The following is a 19,916-nucleotide window of genomic DNA, read 5'->3' as shown; positions in this document are numbered from 1 at the left end:
CAATCATTTATTCTTACATACTGAAAGGTGTTATACCATCTTAGGTGAAACAGATAATTTAACACATCATATATAAACATTGAAGAATGAAACCCTTAATATTGAATATTTAAATATTTTTAGAAAAATATGTGTTCACATTTTGTAAGTATATACACAAGAAAGATTTTATAGGAAGTATCATCTTAGCCCTTAAATTATGAAAAACCTTTCAGGTTTGGAGGTCCCAATTCATAGTGAAACAAAACCAAGTAACGGCTTTGCAAGTTCTTTTGACCCAGATTATGACAAAGTACTCATGCTAGCTGCCCTCCTCAGGCTGAAAGATCTGTCATCTCATCTTCAATTCAAAGGGATGACTGCTTCCTCTCACTGGCCTTAGATTTCACCTCCTGATTTCTCTCAGGAATTGAAGGAACTTCTGCAAACACGAATCAGCTGTTTCTCTTTTATGCCTGTCAGAATCTATGGAAATCATGGCCTCGTATAAAATGCGGTCCACCTACCTCATATAATAACAGAAGAGCAGACTATGACTATTAAGGACAACCCCTTACACATAAACGTGAAAGCACCTAAAAGTATCTAAGCACTCTATAATTGCATTGCTCATATTCTTCCACAATGACATGAAATTTCATTGTTAAGGATGGGGTTAAGACCATGGTGATGTTTCAATTTATCATTATGATCATCTTTAGAGGATGTAAGTGTATACATAGAATATAAGGACTATAGAACATTTACAATGGTCCATGATATTACACCAATGACATAAGAATTTCCTTTCCATGTAGCATTAGAGATTGCTCAATTTATTCCTCTTATTTTGTTTATCTTCAACAGAAAATACGTAAGAAGGCAAAAAAAGTCATGTACTGTTAACAGTTTTTAATAGTTAACATTTATTTAGTTAAATATGATTTATTACCATGTTCAATCAACCTCATACCCTTATTACCAATACAGGCACTGAGTCTATATTCTGAGGGTCATGAATGGCTTATTAATTTTAACACAACCTTATGAATTAGAGTCTTAGCCAGAGCTTGTAAACAAAGACCTTGAAACAGAGACATTTTAAGCATTTTGCCCAAATACACACTTTGCAATGCATGAAACTAGCCTTTGAACCCAGGTAGTTTGACTCTAGAACCTACCCACAACTTGGCTAGTAGTTCCTGAGATGCAGCCGCATGAACTTGAAGTAGATGCTACATGTGTCTGTCTCTGACTCTGATAATAATCTTAGAAAATAAACAATTCTGTCACATTCTGATGTTTTATCTTTAAAGTATAGATATGAAGCATTTCATGTGGTAGTTTTGAAGCAGATGAACTACTACCTCCAAACATTTCAAAATATGCAGTGTTCTCAGAGAAGAGTCTGATCAGATGGATGGTAAGACGTTGTATGAAGTCTAGTTATTATGGCGAATGAACTCCAGTCCTGGTTCTTATTCTAAGCCTTAAGGTATCCCAGGGTTGATTCTGAATCAGGACAGTTAAGTAATATTAACAACATTCACAGGAAACTGGAGAAAATATGAGAATATTGACTAATATTGATAATCAGTATATTTTCGAATTGTCTTCCTACATGTTCATTTGGTGAACATTTAATAAAAACAAGAGTTCTTATATAATCATTTTCTTTTATTGGTTCTCTTTATCTATTGTTCCTTGGACAAAAATTCTTATCTATGCCTAAGACACTGTTGATTAATGTGGCATCTATCCTTTTTGAATCTATCTTGTTAAATTATCAAAATACAAATTAAGCCTCAATTACATCTGTGAACAAATAATTTCACTATAATATAATAAATGATTAAATAATAGATGTATAAATTGCAGTGGGAACAGATTGGGAAGAGCACTTCTGCCTGCCTCAAATAATTGGGAAGAAAGAAGAGACAAATAGAGAATAATTTTCACAGAAGACATGATGCTTCAGCTGAATCTTGAAGAATAAATACGAATTCTCTGAAGAGAAGAAAAAGGCAAACAGAGTGAGCAGGGGGAAGGAGACCTAAATAATTCACAATTTTTTCCCATTAACTGCTAAATTACTTTCAAAGTTAAGGGTAAAGAAAGTTAATAGTATATCACAAAGTGCCACTCAAATTATCTTGAGGTTTGACAATGCCAACTAATAAATTTCTTCTGCCAGACAGAGCCAGTTACCTTGTATTATATCAATTTAGATTCACGCAAATAAAGAAATGCTCACAGCCTCCTCCCGTTCTTCTCAGGTTCTCCTAGCCATCCGTCAAAGTAACATGAATGGACACTAATCTGATTACAAACGATCAAGGCCATTCCTGTCTGTAACATTTCAGATCAAACTCAGCACACAATGTGTTTCCTGAAGTGTTATTAGCATTGAAAAGAATAGGGCTTTTTAAAAATTATTTTCCATTATTTCTACAAGCCATTGGAGCTACTGACTACATAACATTTTGACACAGCAACATTAATGCGGTCATTTTTATTTTAGAAAGACTTTCATAAAAAATATTCAGCTGTGTATTACCATCTAATTTTTAATGCAGATGTGCTCACTCGATGTCTGAGACTTAACTCTTAAGGCGAGGGATGAAATGGGAGAAAAGGTGAGAGTTAAGCATGACTGGAGAGAGAAAGGGCTTGAGGTGGAGGAAGGAAAGATATAAAGACCAAGAACACAGTGAGACCAAGTTCAGAGCGAGGGGCTCGGTTGGGAGTGAGGATCGCGTGTGGAGTCAAAGTGATGTGTACATGTCAAAATACCCTGCCTCAGAACCACTGACACTGCTACTAATTAGATGACTAGTACTCAAGTCCATGCAGAGAATGCAGATACAAAACCATCCACATACAGCCCACTGATCATTGACAAAGCAGACAAAAATATACACTGGGGAAAAAAAAGTCCTATTCAATAAATGCTGCTGGGAGAACTGGACAGCCGCATGCAGAAGAATGAAACAGGATCCATATTTCCCACCACTCACAAAAACTAATTCAAGATCGATAAAAGACCTATTATAAATGTCAGTACTAGTTTTGAAATTACTCAGAGCCAACACTGGACTATTCATGAATTGGTAATTCAGAGGGCTAACTTGTCTTTTTTTCTTTGAATAGTAGTGACAAATGGCCACTGATCTAAACTTTTATTTAAATATAAAATAAAATTTAGAAAATAATGACAAGACATATAAAAATTAGCCAAGTTTAATTAGCAGATATAATGAACAATGAATATTTTTGCTTAGCTCATAAGACTGTAGATGTGGATGGTCTTTCATGGAAATTTAGTAACTATTCTAATCCACCATGTCTTCTAATAGAAACCTGCAGGGTTTCTGGTTTTCTTTGTAAATAATTAGCATAAAAGACATTTGTGTTAAAGTAACTAATGCATTGTCTTGAAATGCCGTTCAAAAAATTCACGAGTTTCTTGTCATTTCAGACATTGTCTGAAAATGGAAATGATTAAAAGTGTAACAATTTTAATATAGCCACAATGTGTTTGATTAAACAGCTGTTAATATTTGGGGTAAAAAGGTGACCATGGTAGCTTACAGCTATACCTACATCCCCCTTATCAGCCATGTACACAACATAACAGCAAATCTCAGTGGACTTCTGCCAAGGGTAGAAACAGAAGAATATCTGAAGAGTTAATGGACAAAAGGAACTAGGATGCCGTCCAGAAGTTAAAGATAAATGATGAGAAAGGCCCTAACAGGAAACTGGAAGATTTTTAACCAAGTGAAAAATTGCCATATATCCTAAAGTGTTTTAAGAGTCTTCTGGTGATAACAATAATCACGGCCCCATGGTGTGCATGGCCTACACCAAGGAACAAGATCTTACAGCCCCATGAAAAGTCCTCTGTGCCTAGCAGCAAGCCCAGGAGAAGTAGAATATTGAGGTAAGAAAGTAGACCATATTGTTTGGAAAAGCTTATGTCTCTCAGAAAAAAATGTTTGAAATTAGAGTCATTAAATTCTTATATAAGTTGTCAGGGAGTAATTCTGTACCAGGCTTACCTAAATAAAATTTCTTTATCAAATTCCATGGATGTGCAATCTCTAAGAATGTCATTTTCTGATAACTATACCTCCTAAAAACTAAAGAGAAAAATTTACATAGTAATCTCTTCTCCTAGAAGCAAAGTCAATAGAATTGTTCATAAAAATCCCACTGAGAAAAATAGCTGGAAAACAGAAAACACATTTCATTATTTTAAAAAGGGCACTCACTCTATGATAACTCATTTTTAAAAGAGGAAGAGAGGGAGTTGTATATTTTTATTGAAATAATTCACCCAATTCTTCTAAAGATTTTGAAAGATGCAACGTAATGCTGTTATCTAAAGCTTTAGCCTGTCTGTGAGCTGTTTAATTTTGTATTTTACCCAGGGAAAGGATCTATTTATTGGCCTTTTTCAATATCATTTTCTTCCTTTAATGGCAAGTCTTCCTGACTCCAAACAGGGGCAGCGGACTAAGGAGAGGAGCAGAGCTAGAGCAAAGCAGTTATACCTCATTTGACCGTGGTTTGCTATACTGCACATCACAGACACTGCACTTTTTACAAGTGGAAGGTCCGCTGCAGTCCTTCATTGTGCGAGTCCTTCAGCACTGTCTCTCCAGCAGTATGTGCCCACTTCATGACTCTGTCACATTTTGGCAATTCTTCCAAAATTTCAAACTTTTTCATTATTATTATATCTGTTATGGTGGTCTGTGATCAGTGATTTTTATTTTTTTTTTTTTTTTGAGACAGAGTCTCCCTCTGTCACCCTGGTAGAGTGCAGTGACATCATCGTAGCTCACAGCAACCTCAAACCCCTGGGCTCAAGTGATCCTCCAGCCTCAGCCTTCCCAGTAGCTGGGACTACAGGTCATGCCACAAAGTCCAGCTAATTTTCCTATTTTTAGCAGAGACAGGGTCTCGCTCTTGCTCAGGCTGGTCTCCAACTCCTGAGCTCAAGCAGTCTTCCTGCCTCAGCCTCCCAGAGTGCTAGGATTACATGCATGAGCCACCGTGCCTAGCCTGTTTTGGGGTACCATGAACCATGCCCATGTAAGATGGTCAAACAATAACTGTTGTGTGTGTTTGGAAAGGTCCACCAGCTGGTCCTCCATTTCCCTCCCTCTCCTTTGGCCTTCCTATTCTCTGAGACATAACAATATTGAAATTAGGTTAATTAATAACCCCACAATGCCATCTCAGTGTTCAAGTGAAAGGAAGTCACACAGTTCTCACTTTCAACCAAAAGCTAGAAATTATTAACCTCAGTGAAAAAGGCGTGTCACAAGCCAAGACAGGCTGATAGTGAGGCCTCTTGTGCCAATCAGTCAGCCAAGTTATGAATGCAAAGAAAAGTTTTTAGAGAAAATTCAAACTGCTATGCCAGTGAAAACATGAATGATAAGAAAGCTAAACAGCCTTATTGCTGGTATGAAGAAAGTTTGACTGCATAGAACATTAAACCAGCCACAACATTCCCATAAGCGAAAACTTAACCCAGAGCAAAGACCTAACTTTCTTCAATCTTATGAAGACTGCGAGAGGTGAGGAAGCTGCAGACGTTGGAAGCCAGCACAGATTGGTTCATAAGGTTTAAGGAAAGAAACTGTCTCCATAACAGAAAAGCGCAAAGTGAAGCAGCAAGTGCTGATGTAGAAGCTGCAGCAATTTAGGCAGAAGCTCTAGATAAGATCATCGATGAAGGTGGCTACACTAAACCACAGATTTTCAATGTAGACAGAACAGCCTTATGATATAAGATGCTGTATGAGACTTTCGTAGCTAAAGAGGAGAAGCCAATGCCTGGCTTCAAAGCTTCAAAGGAGAAGCAAGCTCTCCTGTTAAGGCCTAATGCAGCTGATGACTTTAAGTTGAAGCCAATGCTCATTTATCGTTCTGAAAATCTTAGGGACCTTAAGAATTACGCTAACTCTACTTCATCTGTGGTGCATAAATAGAATAACAAAGCCTGAATGACAGCAAATCTGTTTACTGATTTATTGAATAGTAATGGTTTACTGAATAGTATGAGCCCACTGTTGAAAACTGCTCAGAAAAAAAAGATTCCTTTCAAAATATTGCCAATGCATTTAGTTGCCCAAGAGCTCTGATGGAGATTTATAGGAGATTAATGTTGACACATTAATCTGCTGACACAACATCCATTCTGACACAACACAGCAACATCCTGGTAGCCTGTGGATCAGGAGTAATTCTGATTTTCAAGTCTTATTGTTTAAGAAATACTTTTTTTAAGACAACAGATGACTTAGATAATAATTCTGATAGATCTGGGAAAAGTAAACTGAAAACCTCTGGAAAGGATTTACCATTCTAGATGTCGTTCAGAACATTTGTGATTCACAGGAGGAGGGAAAATATCAACACCAACAGGACTTTGGAAGAAGTTGATTGCAACCTTCATGGATGACACTGAGGGGTTCAAGACTTCGCTGGAGGAAGCAACATCAAATATGGTGGAAATAGCGAGAGAAGTAGAAATAGAAGTGGAGCCTGAAGATGTGTCTAAACGGCTCCAATATCATGATAAAAGGTGAACATATGAAGTGTTGCTCCTTATGGATGAGCAAAGTGGTTTCTTGAGATGGAATCTTTTCCTGGTAAAGGTATTGTGAACATTGTTGAAATGACAACAAAGGATTTAGAATATTACATAAACTTAGTTGATAAAGCATCATCAGAGTTTGAGAGGATTGACTCCAAATTTGAAAGAAAGTTTACCTGAGTAAAATGCTATCAAACAGCATCTCATGCTACAGAGAGATCTTTTGTGAAAGGAAGAGTCAATCGATGCGGCAAACTTCATTATTGAATGTCTTATTTTAAGAAGTTGCTACCACCACCCAAACCTTCAGCACCCTGATCAGTCAGCAGCCATCAACATAAAGGCAGGGCACGCCACCAGCAAAAAGATTACAAGTTGCTGAAGGCTAAAATGACCGTTAGCACTTTTTAAAAATAAGGTACTTTTTTATTGAATATTAGACATAATGCTAATGTATACTTAATAGACTACAGCATAGTGTAAAGATATCTTTATTTATTTACTTATTTATTTTTTGAGACAGAGTCTCACTCTGTTGCCTGGGCTAGAGTGAGTGCCGTGGCGTCAGCCTAGCTCACAGCAACCTCAAACTCCTGGGCTCCAGCGATCCTCCTGCCTCAGCCTCCTGAGTAGCTGGGACTACAGGCATGCGCCACCATGCCCAGCTAATTTTTTCTATATATATATTTTAGCTGTCCATATAATTTCTTTGTATTTTTAGTAGAGACGGGGTCTTGCTCTTGCTCAGGCTGGTCTCAAACTCCTGAGCTCAAAGGATCCACCCCCCTAGGCCTCCCAGAGTGCTAGGATTACAGGCGTGAGCCACCGTGCCCAGCCAATATCTTTTATATATGAAAACATTTGTGTGACTTGCTTTATTGCAATATTCTCTTTATTACAGGGATCTGGAACCAAATCCATAATATCTCTGAAATATGCCTGTATGACATAGAGATTATCAGAAAGTTTAATCAGTCACTGTCTCATCAGAAAACAGCTCACAGCAATTGGGTAAAAAGAGAATATTTTCATGTTGTGTACAAGGTATAGAGAAATCTGAAGAGATGGTAAAAGTGTAGACTTTCTATGCAACTGAGATTGTTTTCTGCTTAAAATGGATTGTTATAACTACACAATATTTTATGTAAGCTCTATTCTAACCATGAGGAAAATACCTATAAAATATGTAAAAGACAAAGAGAAAGGAATATCAATACAAAAATCAATGAAACACATAGGAAGACAGGAAGAGAGGAAAAAGTGAACAAAAGAACTACATGACAGAAAATAACAAAATGGCACTAGTAAGTTCTCTCCTATTGATAATTACTTTAAATGTAAATAAATTAACTCCCCTACCAAAAGAAATAAAGTAGCTGAATGGATTTAGAAAATCAATATTCAACTAGATGCCACCTATAAGAGACTGAATTTAGATTTAAGGACATACATACACTGAAAGTAAAGTGGTAGAAAAAGATATGCCATGCCAATGCTAACCAGAAGAAAGCAAAGTGGCTATACTTCCATCATTCAAAATAGATTTTACATGAAAAACTATCAGAAGAGACAAAGGACATAATATAACAACAGTAAAGGTGTCGATTCACCAGGAAGGTCCAATTATAAATAAATGTGCACCCAACATCAGAGCACCAAATATAAACAAACTGGCAGAACTGAGGGAGAAATGCAGAGCAATATGACACTAGTAGAAGACTTCAATACTCCACTTTCAATAATGGATAGAACACCTAGGCAGAAAACCGACTGCAAACAGCAGACCAGAACGACACTACGGAGCAAAAGGCCCTAACAGACATATACAGAACGTTTCACCCAACAGCTGCAGAATATGCATTTGAACTGGAAATCAATTCAATAGAAACTAGAAACCAATAGCAGAAAGAAAACTGAAAACTTTACAAATATGTGGAAATTAAACAATACATACTTTTTGTTTTTATTTATTTTTAATTGACAATATATATTTATGTGGTACAATGTGATGTTTTGATATGTGTATACATTGTAGAAAGATTCAATCAAGGCAATAAACAATATACTCTTGAACAGCCATTGGGTCAAAGAAGAAATCATAAAAGAAATTAAAACTGCCCTAATACAAACAAAAATGAAACATAGGCCAGGCGTGGTGGCTCATGCCTGTAATCCTAGCACTCTGGGAGGCCTAGGTGGGTGGATCATTGAGCTCAGGAGTTCGAGACCAGCCTGAGCAAGAGTGAGACCCCGTCTCTACTAAAAATAGAAAGAAATTATATGGGCAACGAAAAATATATATGTAGAAAAAATTAGCTGGGCATGGTGGCACATGCCTGTAGTCCCAGCTACTCGGGAGGCTGAGGCAGGAGGATCGCTTAAGCCCAGGAGTTTGAGGTTGCTGTGAGCAAGGCTGATGCCACGGCACTCTAGCCCAGGCAACAGAGTGAGACTCTGTCTCAAAAAAAATAAAATAAAATAAAACATAACTACCAAAACTTACATAATACAGCAAAACCAAACTAAGATGGAAGTTCATATCAATAAACACCTACATTAAAAAGGAAAAAATATTTCAAATAAACAACCTTTCTGTAAACCTCAAGGAACCAGAAAAAGAAGAAGAAACTAAGTTCCAATTTAGCAAATGGTAAATGATAAAGATTAAAGCAGAAATAAACAAAATAGAGAATAGAAAAAATCAGTAAGACTAAGAGTTGGTTTTTTGAGACAAACAGAACTGACAAACTTTGAGCTAGACTGAAAAAACAGAGTGATGACTCATAAATAAAACAAAAAATGAAATAGAAGACATAGTAACTGATGCCACAGAAATAAAAGCATCATAATAGACTACTATAAACAGTTGTACACAAACAAATTGGATAACTTAGAAGAAATAGATACATTCTTAGAAACATACAACCTACTAAGGCTGAAGCATGAAGAAACAGACGTATAACTATAAAGAGATTGAATCAGTAATCAGAAATCTCCCAACAAAGAAAACCCAAGATCCAGATGGCTTCACTGGTAAATTCTACTAGAAAATTAAAGAAAAATTAATGCCAATCCTTCTCAAACTTTTCCAAAAAATTGAAGAAAATGGAACACTTTCAAACTCATTTTATGAAGCCAGTATTACTTTGATAGCAAAGCTAGACGAGGACACTACCATAAAGGAAAATTACAGACCAATATCTCATCTAGACGTAGATGCAGAAATCCTCAACAAAACACTAGCAAACTGAATTCAATAGCAAATTAAAAGGATCTTACATCATAACTAAGCAGGATTTATCCCTGGGATGCAAACAAGTTTTAATGTATGCAAATAAAGAAATGTGATATACCACATTAATATTAATAAAGTGAAGAATAAAATCACATTATCATCTTGCTAGTTGCAGAAAAAAGCATATGATGAAAGTCAATACCTTTTCATGATAAAAACTCTCAACGAACTAGAAATGTAAGGAAAGTACCTCAACATATTAAAGGTAATAGATGATAAACCCACAGCTAATATTCACACTCAGAGATGAAAAACTGAAAGCTAGTCTGGTAATATCAGGCACAAGTCCCAAGGCACTTTCACCACTCCTATTCAACACAGTATTAGAAGTTCTAACCAGAGCATGTAGGGAAGAATAAAAAATGTCATCCAAATCAAAAAGGAAAGAAATAAAATTATCTGTTTGCAGATGACATTCTCGTATTCTCAGACTCCACCAAAAAACTGGCAAAACTAATAAATTAAGTAAAGTTGCAGTATACAAAATCAATATACAAAAATCAGTTGCATTTTTTACATTGACAGTGACCTATCCAAATAAGAAATTAAGAAAACAACCTCATCCACAATAACATCAAAAAGAATAAAATACATAGGAATAAACTCAACCAAGGAGGTGACAGATCTATATACGGACAACTTTAAATCATTGCTAGAAGAAATTAAAGAAGCCATAAATAAGTGAAAAGACAGCTTGTGTTTATGAACTGTGAGACTTACTATTGTTTAAGTGTCCTTATTACTCAAAGAAATTTACAGATTGAATGCAGTTCCTGGCCGGGCGCGGTGGCTCACGCCTGTAATCCTAGCTCTGGGAGGCCGAGGCGGGTGGATCACTTGAGGTCAGGAGTTCGAGACCAGCCTGAGCAAGAGTGAGACCCCGTCTCTACTAAAAAAATAGAAAGAAATTATCTGGCCAACTAAAAATATATACAAAAAATTAGCCGGGCATGGTGGCTCATGCCTGTAGTCCCAGCTACTTGGGAGGCTGAGGCAGTAGGATCGCTTAAGCCCAGCAGTCTGAGGTTGCTGTGAGCTAGGCTGATGCCACGGCACTCACTCTAACCCGGGCAACAGAGCGAGACTCTGTCTCCAAAAAAAAAAAAAAAATCCTAGAATTTCATATGGAACCAGAAAGGACCCCAAATAGCCAAAACAATCTTGAGAAAGAATAACCAAGTAGAGTCATAAAACTTCTTGCTATTACAAAACTACATTAACTAAAACATATGGTACTAGCTAGCATCAAGACAGACAGACAGACCAATGGAAGAAAACAGAGAGCCTAGAAAAGAAACCATGCATATACAACAGACTCATCTTTGACAAGGATGCCAAGAATACACAATGGGGAAAGGATAGAGTCTTCAACAAATGGCATTGAGAAAACTGGACATCCACATCCAAAAAAATAAGAAATTGGACCCTTATTTTACACCATCCCTGAGATCAACTCAAAGTTGATTGAAGGTTTAAATGTAAGACCTGAAACTATAAAACTCCTAGCAAAAAAAATTGGAGAAGAGCTTTATGGCTTTGGTCTTGCCAGTAATTTCTTGGATATGACACCAACAGCAACAAAAGCAAAAATAGACAAGTATGACTATGTCAAACTTAAAAACTTCTGCATAGTAAAGGAAACATCAATAAAATAAAAGGCAACCCAGAGAACTGGAGAAAATATTTGCAAACCATTTATCTGATAAGGGACTGACATCTAAAATTTATAAGGAACTCCTTCAACTCAATAGCAAAAGAATAATAATAATAAATGGGCAAAGGACTTGAATAAATATTTCTCTAAAAAAGATATACACTTGGCCAACAAGTATATGAAAATATGCTAAACATTATGAATCATAAGGAAAGTGTGAATCAAAACACAAGGTGATATTACTTCACACCTGTTAGAATGACCCTAATGAAAAAAACAAAAATTAACTTGTTGATGTCAATATTGAGAAACTGAAATACTATACACTTGGTGGTAATGTAAACTGGTGCAGGTACTATAGAAAAAATATGAAAGGTTCTCAAAAATTAAAAATAGAACTACCATGTGATCTAGCAATTCTACTTCTGGGTATTTATCCAAAAGAATTGAAATTAGGATCTCAAAGACCTATTTGCACTCCTGTGTTCACTGCACCATTATTCACAGTATTTAAAATGTGGGAAAACCTAAATGTCCAGTGACAGATAAATGGATAAAGAAAATGTGGTGTAGACATAAAATGGAATATTAGCAAGCCTTAAAAAAGAAATAAATCCTGACATATACAACAATGTTCATGAACCTTGAGGACATTATGCTAAGTGAAATAATCCAGTCATGGGTGGACAAATATTTCACGATTCAGCTTATATGAGGCATCTAAAATTGTGAAACTCAGAAGCAGAGAATAGAATGGTGGTTGCCAGGGGCTGAGAAAAGGAGGAAATGGGAGTTGCTATTTAACAGATACAAAGTTTCATTTATAGAAGATCAATCAGTTGTAGAGATACGTTGTACAGCACTGTGCATATAGTTGAGGGTACTATAGTGTGCATTTAAAATTTTGTTAAGAATGTCTATGGAGCTCTGACTCAGGGGGATGGGCGGTATATGGGCAATATATATAACCTGAACTTTTGTACCCCCATAATAAGCTGAAATAAAAAAATAAATAAATAAATGGAAAGATAAAAAAAAAAAAGAATGTCTATGGAGTACTACTCAGCCACAAAAAACAATGGCTATCTATCACCTCTTGTATTATTCTGGACAGAGCTAGAGCCTTCTACTAAGTGAAGTATGGAAAACAAGTACCACATGTACTCGCCATCAAATTGATATTAATTGATCAACACTTCAGTGCACATGTAGTAATAACATTCATCGGGTGTCGGGCAGGTGGAGGGGGGAGGAAGGGATGGGTGTATTCACACCTAATGGGTGCCGTGCACACCATCTGGGGGATGGACACGCTTGAAGCTCTGACTCGGGCGGGGCAAAGGCAATATATGTAACCTAAACATTTGTACCCCTGTAATATGCTGAAATTTTAAAAAAAAGAATGTCTATCTCATATTAAGTGTTCCTACCACAATAAATATTTACATAATGAATACCTCTTAATGATGAAAAATCAGTGCAGATGCTTTCATTAAAGTTTTCTTTAGATTAAAAAAAAAACAGATACTAAACTTAGGGGCACAAAATAGGATACTAATCCTTAGTAGTTTAGTGGTCAGGGCACAACTGACTGTTGGACTATTGTTTAGAGTCCAACCAATATATCTCTATCCTTGTAGAAGAAATCGAAAACAAAACACTCTTTGGAATCATTATTCTCATTTTTCCTTTACTTTTATTCCCTTTAGTAACTTTGACCCTATGGCATGTACTATGTAAGAATATACCACCCACAGCTCACTGCCTGGTGGTGTTATTCGTGTTGGGCCTTCCTTCCCCTCTTGCGCTGTACACCCTCCATTTCCACTCTCGATGGCTCCGTCCTGCACCTCAGGGTCCAGCCAGGCCTCCCCCTGTTATCCTGCTCTCTCCAGGTGCATAGCTGTGATTAGCTCATTCTAGGAAGTAAAAGGTTCTTCTAACAGAAGAGCTTGCTCAGTTCTTCTTACAGTTTTTTCTCAATACTCACTTCTCTCTCAAAACCGCTCATACCCTCACATTCCTCTTCTCTCCAAATAATTTCTTCCAGAACACTGTGGAATTTTTCTTGCAAGAGAAATAATTTTGGCTCATTATTATGAAGCAGAACTATTTCATTTACTGAATTTGTTCTTCTAGAATCATAAAATGAATCAAGACAGACAGGATTAAAATAAAGCTCCAGTTATAAACACCCTGATACTTTCATCAGTTCCTATACGAGTCCCTTGTTTTGTAATGAGTAACTATGCCAATTTTGATTATGGCCAGAATGCATTCCTATGAGTCTCAGAGAAAAAAATTTCCTTAATCTATTTTATTTAAGCTGTCTCTGCAGGCTTAAATATACTTGGCACTGCAGAAAGAGCAAGCATGGCACGTTCAAAGCAAAGCAAGATGTGAGCATCAGAAGGGACAGAGGGCAGGGAGGCAGGAGAAGAAATCTGAAATGAGAGCTTTATTATTTACTCATCAGAAATTCACTGAGTGCCTTATCCATACTAGACACTAGGTGCTGGGGATGCATCAGCAACAGAAGTTGGGGATGATTAGGAAAAACTTTAGACTATTGTTCCTCGGTCCTAGAAAACATGCAATGGTATTAAGGAAAGAATTGATCTCTTTTTTTAAAGAATTGATCTCTTTTTTAAAAAAAAATAACTGACTACGACTATTTTGTGGAGCAATGATTGGAGCAGAAAAGACTCTAGGGAGAGAAAGCAGTAGCGTTATCATTTAAAGGATTGGGGTAAAGGACCAATGAGAATGAGAAGATCAAACAATGATGGCGGCAGTGGGATTAGAGTCATAAAAATGTCTAAAAGACACAATAAACAAAACTGTGCAATTAAATGATAGGGGTTTAAGAACATTGGTAAATCTTTATTCCCAACATGAAAAGAATGACTTTTTAGTGCCATGGAATTAAAAAATGTTTTATTTAATAGTTTATAACCATATCCAGCAACTGTCATAACTTTACAAGTATTTTAAATTAAAACAATATGAAAATCATGTTAATGAATTCAGTGAGTTTTTTAGTAATATCTACTTTACTTTCACAATTCATAATTTATGACAACAGAGCATAAATAAAAACAGGGGTGGAACAAAGGTGCTGTCAGAAACAGATTTATTTGGGGGAGAACTGATATAATCACCAATGCTGATATTATATCCTCTTTTTAATTATTTTGTATAATCAACACATCTCACTTTTCCTCTTATTTTTTTAAAAATAAGTCATTAGAGACAAATTTTTCCTAAATGTGTTTAAAAAATTTAACACTAAATAAATAATTTTGTCCATGTTAGTTTAAGAAAGACCTAAAATATAATTACCTTATTTTAGCTAACTAAAGTAAATTTGTTTTAAAGTTTAAACTATACAGGCTAATACACACTTGGGACATTTATCAAGCACAGGTAAGTTTTTACCCTTTGTCCTTTAAATATCCAATAATTCCAGAATGGCACGTCAGGCAGCTGTGAATACAGATGCTCCAGAGATTTAGGGAATTCTCGTGACCTGATATAGTATTTCTGACGCCACACTAATTTGACACTTTGTGCCAGATACTTTCACACGTTGTCTTGTTTAATCTTCACAACCATTTCTAAGAGGGAGAATTTTACAAATGAAGAAACTAAAATTTCAAAAAATAAACTATTTCCCAGATCATGTGACTCATAAATAGTGGAAATAACTTCAAATTCAGTGCTCTTTTATATTGCTAAGATATCACTGCAAATGTTCATATTGCCATGCACAGTGATAAAGTAACAGCAAAAAGCACAAAAAAGAGTTCCAGATGAAAAAGGTAACAAATTATATAGAAAGGCAAAAGGCTCTCTCTTTTTGAGCATGAGAAACACTCCACTTTCCTGATATCTAACATGCAGTTACTATGAGAGCCTAAACTGGGTCATTTTTATTGCAAGTTTATAGTCATCTAACTTATTACTACGGCCCTCCAAAACCGCTTACAGCAGGACCTTCCAGACTATCTCTCAGCAAGGTAATAGAAATATGTTCAGGAAAACACTTCTTTCTTTGCCGGAGAGATGTCTCTGAGAGTATGGCCTCTCTATGGCTCAGTTTCGGGTTGTGCTTTGCAGTGTAAACTATTCTCTGCAGATTTAATCATCAATATTGTTAAAATTGCAGATGGGGCCCTGCAGGGCAGAGGAAGCTGTGTAGAGCAGACAAGCTAGTAAGCAAGAAAAACAAGGGCAGGTATCGGTGTCCTGGCATCCTGGCAGGCAGGGTTTCTGAGTGATACGATAGGGGGACAACTGAATTACCAAATCCTTCCCAAGGATATATATTTAACAGATAAAATAACGGAAAATACAGAAAAATTATTAAATACCTTCTCTCTTCATGATAAAAATAGGGCTGGAAAAGGAAAAATAAAAATAATTTCCCTCTAGCATCTATATTAAGAGTAAAATAACTTTTATGATTCTATTTCACAGAAGACAAATTCTCCCAAATGATTAATGTAAAGAAACAAAAAGTACCCTGTATTTCCATAATAGTAACTTAAAGAATACAGGAAAATAATATGACTGCTTTTACCAATGGTTATGTATTTTGATGTTATCAACCAATGGCGAAGGAAATCATTATGAAGAGAGTGAAATGCAGCTTCAAATGTCCGTGATTAAATAAATAGAAAATAAGCCAGAAAGACTTCCCTTTGCCCTATGGGTTCTTCCCTTCCATCACATACAATCCCAACTCAAGTTGTGGAACTAAGGTTTTAATGGAATTGAACAATCAGTGCCAAGTCCTCTAGGCTAGGTTAAAACAACAACAACAACAACAACAACAACAAAACCTTGGACAGAAACCACCTTAAAACATCTTAGAAAAGACATTTTGGGTATTCCCATTCTATTAGCTAATTTATTCATCACAATGATTAAACATATGTTAACTCTGAATTACTCAATAAATACTACCAAGAGCAGGCCAAGAGAATTAGGAAGTGCCTTGCTTGTGGATAATTTAAAAACAATGATAAAACTGAGTTAAAATTAATCTGCTTTTTATTATCAAAGTATGCAAGTAATTAAATGTTTGTATCCCCATAATATTCTCAAATTTGAAAAAAAAAAAAACCAATAAAGGAAAATAGAATTGGAGAGGAACAAAAGCAAACATCAAAGAGATTCAAGTTGGAGGAACTCAGATTAGAATTGCCAGATAAAAGATGTCCAATTAAATCTGAATTTAAGATAAACGGGCACAGTGGCTCACGCCTGTAATCCTAGCCCTCTGGGAGGCCGAGGCGGGTGGATCGCTCGAGGTCAGGAGTTTGAGACCAGCCTGAGCGAGACCCCGTCTCTACTAAAAATAGAAATAAATTATCTGGACAACTAAAAGTATATATAGAAAAAATTAGCCGGGCATGGTGGCGCATGCCTGTAGTCCCAGCTACTCGGGAGGCTGAGGCAGGAGGATCGCTTAAGCCCAGGAGTTTGAGGTTGCTGTGAGCTAGGCTGACGCCATGGCACTCACTCTAGCCCGGGCAACAAAGCAAGACTCTGTCTCAAAAAAAAAAAAAAAAAAAGATAAACAACAACTCAAATGTAACTGCATTTTTATTTGCTAAATCTGGCAACCTTAACTCCAGTGGAATTTTAATGCATCTCCAGAGCATCATGCAAAACTCAGCTCCTCTCTGAGCAGGCTTAGGTCAAAGAATAATAAACCTTGAAGAAAAAGGAAATAGCCAACATCTACCTACTGTTATACTTCTTGGGTCATATCAAGGTACAAATTTCATAGGTGTGACCTATATCAACAATTGGTTTCAATTCTATTGAATTTTATTGAGCGGCAAACCAGATGAATAATAACATGCCTGCCTTACAAAAGCATCCCAGATAAGGATACACAAAGTTTAGCAAGCTTGCTTAATAGATGATAAACTGAGTCAGGTAGATCTGGGTATGAACTCATTTCCACTGTAGCAGGGTGACGTTGGGAAATTGACAAAACTTGCCCCAGAGTCCCACATTTGTACAGTGAGAATGATTATAGCACAGATAAGACTGTTATGAGGATTTTAATAATACTAAACTTGTAAAGGAGTTGGCATAGAATCTGGTCTCTAGAAGTAGTCAATAAATATTAGTTACTAATTAATTCAATCTATACCTATATTCAGGAATGTATCAATTGCATAAAACAAAACATAACAACTATTAACTACTTTTAAACAAAAGTTGTAAGTGTTTCTCTTCCTAGTGAGTACCTGTGGAATTTTGGAAAATCCTACCAACCTTTCCTCTTATTCAAATAAATTCTTCTAATAAGATTACCTTTACAGATTTTAAAAACAGAGTATGAGTTCTTGATTCCTGATACTCTGCTCTACTTGGGATGAGCTCTTGTCCCCTAAATCAGCCACTGATTAGATCTCTCTGCTTTTTTTATCCTACAATTTATGCAGTGACATTTTCTAATGATAATTGCTTTGTAAGGAGTGAATTGTTTCAGTGCTAAAACCTATTTGCTGAAACAGGACAAAGAGGAGGTGCCTAGCAATGTCATGAACACTCAAGCCCTCAATAAATAGGAGTCTGTATAGGTAAGATGCTTTGGCCAGTGTTCTCATAGCTAAAATTATCCCTGACATTTCCAAATGTCATAGCTAATCCACTCTTAACAATGCTTTTAAATGTGCTAAAAGGAAGGCCTCCGAAAGTCATGGGTAAGGTAGAGGAAGCAGAGTGATTTTACCTCAGCATCTCCCCAAACTAGCAGAGTCATTTAGACATGCGTTTTCAAAGTTCTTTATCAATACTCTCAGAATACACACAAAAATTTAACATAAAAAATGTTTAGTGTTATTTAGTGAGAACCTCGAGCTAATGGTTTCACGGGTTTGATCCCAACATGGCCAACTTGGCTAACTTAGATTTACCCTGTTCTGACTGCAGACCACCAGCTATGACATCCCACTACACTCCCAACCACAAAGCACCTCAGACCCTTGACCGTAGAGTTGGCCCAAGAGCTGGCAGTTTACCCGATCCAGGCCAATCAGAATCATTCTGGTGATAGACATGGATACCATTTCTTTTCTTAGTCATAGGTCGTGAGACTGGGATGATACGACCCTGAAGATCTCTGTGGCTATGCTACATTTTCTTCAACACGTGGAGAAAGCCTGTCTGTTACAGGAAGCAAACACACCAAATAGAAACAGAACCAAGAAATAGAGGAGAGATAAACCAGAGAGACAGCAAGAAAAAATATCATTCTTTGAATCCATAGTGTTTCTCATTTCTCAAGACAATCCCACCCTCCTGGACTTCTTAGTTGTGTGCATGATTCAGTAAAATCCCCCTTTAAAAACTAGTTTATTTGGGTTTCTGGCATTTTCAAAATAATGATATCTTGGTCATATAATTTAGCCTCCCTAAGCAAAAACAGGAGTCAGATTTTTAATGCACGTCATAAAGATTATTTTGAAGATTCAGTCACTCTAGCCATATGCTATAAATGGATTTAGATAATCTCTTCAAAACATAGTACAGTTCAAATGGAAAGTTCTATTACAGTAATTATGAGCACACTTTTTCTCACTGCCAAGATCTATCCAAACATCCCTTGCCTTTGTGTATGGATGATTATATGACAAGATTTTGAAACTTTCTTACAGGAAAGAAACAATTCACTTTCACATAGTCTTTGAGTTTGCCAGTTTATAGGAATAATTAGTTTTGAATTAATAAAACTTTTATCCTCTCTTCCAGAGGTGAACAATACAATATTTTAAGAAATTTGTTTTAATTGGTGGTACAGTGTACTGTGTTGAATAGAAGCCCCCAGAAGGTATATTCACATGGCACCTCGAAGTATGACATTATTTTAGAATAAAGGTCTTTGCAGATGAACTAAGATAAGGATCTGGAGTTAAAATCATCCTGGATTATGGTGCCCTAAATCCAATGACAGGCGTTCTTATAAGAGACAGAAAAAGAAAAGACACAGAGAGATACAAAGAAGGTCATATGAAGACAGAGGCTGGGACTGAAGTGATGCTGCTACAAACCAAGGACTCCCGGCAGTTCCTGGGAACCACCAGGAGCTAGGAGAAAGCAAGGAAGGATTGTTCCCTAACGTCTTCAGAGGGAGCACAGCGCTACCAACACCTTGATTTCGGATGGCTAGGCTCCAGAACTGTGAGCAAATACATTTCTGTTGTTTTAAGCCAGCAAGTTTGTGGTCATTTGTTACAACAGCCCTAGGAAATGAATACATATAGAAATGTGTATTTCCTGTAATTAATTTGAGTGTTCCTTCTGATGGTTTCCTGGCGGCTATCAGCGTTAGGTTTTCAACATTATTCTTAGAA

The sequence above is a fragment of the Lemur catta genome, chromosome 4 (assembly GCF_020740605.2).
Source record: "Lemur catta isolate mLemCat1 chromosome 4, mLemCat1.pri, whole genome shotgun sequence".
NCBI classification, from domain to species: domain Eukaryota; kingdom Metazoa; phylum Chordata; class Mammalia; order Primates; family Lemuridae; genus Lemur; species Lemur catta.
The sequence above is the reverse complement of the archived record's forward strand: the minus strand, read 5'-3'. Positions refer to the sequence as shown.